Genomic DNA, 1821 nt, shown 5'->3' with positions numbered 1-1821 from the left:
ATATCCACCAAACAAAATTATATATATACCACCGCCTTTTTATAATAAGATTTGACATTTAATGAAGGATGTAAACAATTGTACGCATCATTCTTCAAAATATGTGCCACTACAACATGGAATTCTCACCACTAAACCATGAATTATTTAAGCTGCCTAAAAATTCGAGAGTTGATAGGTAAGATACCAAATAGTAATTGGGATTACCATTTACGACCCTTCAGCTATCCTGCGCACGGGGATCCTGTAAGTGCATTGGTCATAACACATGATATAATATTTGTTGTTTTTGTTGAAGGCAACAAATCATATATTATTCCATTCAGCCGAAAGTTTCAAAGCATAGTTTACGGTCTTCAAAACACATTCAACACATTGCGAATATCAGTGAGCAGGTTGTCGTCAGGTTCGTGTTCATTCTAGCGAAAATTTCGAAGGGTTATATTTCTTCTTGGCTAAGACGAAATGGCTACTGTAGCTTCTGCAAAGAGTAATGTCTTGAAATCGATAGTTCCAGCCGTCAAGAAATGCCTGTTGCCTTTAGCCCATCCAGGGGATTCCACTGCCTTTGTAATGTGCCGGGGCTTGTCAACGGAGGCAGTGAAATACAGGCTTGAGGACGATTCGTCGATTCAAGATGACAGAGAAAGGTGTCAGGCTCCGGAAATCCGCCGCAGGAGTTGGCCTAATATTCTTGAGGATTCGTTTTTTTTCTCTGAGGAGCTTGGGATTTGGCCTCGATCAGCTGTTCGATAACCCTTTCCTCACGGCTTCTCGCGGGACAGGGGATGTGATCAGAGGCGGGTCGAGAAAGCTGTGGGAAGCTATTGAAGATAAAGAAGCTCTGTATTTGTGGGTGGACATGCCAGGCCTAGGGAAGGAAGAAATCAAGGTTTATACTAAGCAAAATTCCCTGGTGATAAAAGGGGAATCCCTCTCAGAGGCAGAATTGGATGGCAGTAAACAGATATACAATAGCCGCATCAAACTTCCACCAAAAGTGTACAAGCTGGATCAAATCAAAGCGCAGATGAAGAATGGCGTGCTTAAGGTCATTGTCCCCAATTTTACAGAAGAGAAGAGCTTAGAAATGCGGAAGCAGTTTCAGCGACACAACTTGGGGCATTCTTTGCTGGAATGACAAGACGAGCTAATGCTTTCCCTGGAGGAGAAACACGAGCAATGGGACTGTGACAGTGGATTGTGAGGGCCGAGGGAGCATTAATACCAACGTTCATACAATCCAGGCCAAGATAAACTCATAACTACGTCCATTCGATTCTTCTGCTACAGCTTTGAAGTGCGCTCAATGCAAAAATGGGTATTGATTTGACACAGAGAGAATCAGGCAGAGCTGTCAGATACGTTAGGGTGGCAAGGAGAATTTTGGTGTGTCTGAGCGATAGAAGTCAGAGAGAAGGAATGCTAATGGAACGCTGACAACACTGTAGGAGCAGGTATTCGATGGGAATACCAAGCGTTACCCATTATCACGCAGAGAGCTGATTATTACGACTGATCAGATTCAGAATGGTAGAGAGATACCAAATGGAGAAATGACAGTCTGCAGCGAAAATTTAGCTGAGAAAATATTCATGAAATGATCTGCATATAAGGCCATAAAACAAATGGCTCAAATTAATTATGCAGGGCAGGAATACGCCTGCTCTGATGCCATATTAAACACACATGGGCAACTAGAAAATATGAAAGATAAAACATGCAAGTACATTTTTTTATTAACATGAGATATACATTTATAGTACATTGTTGTGACCATTGGGTTTCACATCCCAAGGTCTCTTGGACTCCTTTTGTCCA

The 1821-nt window shown here is 42.1% G+C and overlaps 1 pseudogene; it reads left to right on the top strand.

The window, feature by feature from the left end:
- Positions 1-424: 424 nt before the first annotated feature.
- On the top strand, positions 425-1141 carry LOC149262939 (small heat shock protein, chloroplastic pseudogene; annotated as a pseudogene).
- Positions 1142-1821: the final 680 nt, after the last annotated feature.

The sequence above is a fragment of the Pinus tabuliformis genome, chromosome 6 (assembly GCF_031772625.1).
Source record: "Pinus tabuliformis cultivar Carrire ecotype Pingquan chromosome 6, CPIR1, whole genome shotgun sequence".
NCBI lineage: Eukaryota > Viridiplantae > Streptophyta > Pinopsida > Pinales > Pinaceae > Pinus > Pinus tabuliformis.
The sequence above is the reverse complement of the archived record's forward strand: the minus strand, read 5'-3'. Positions and strand labels throughout refer to the sequence as shown.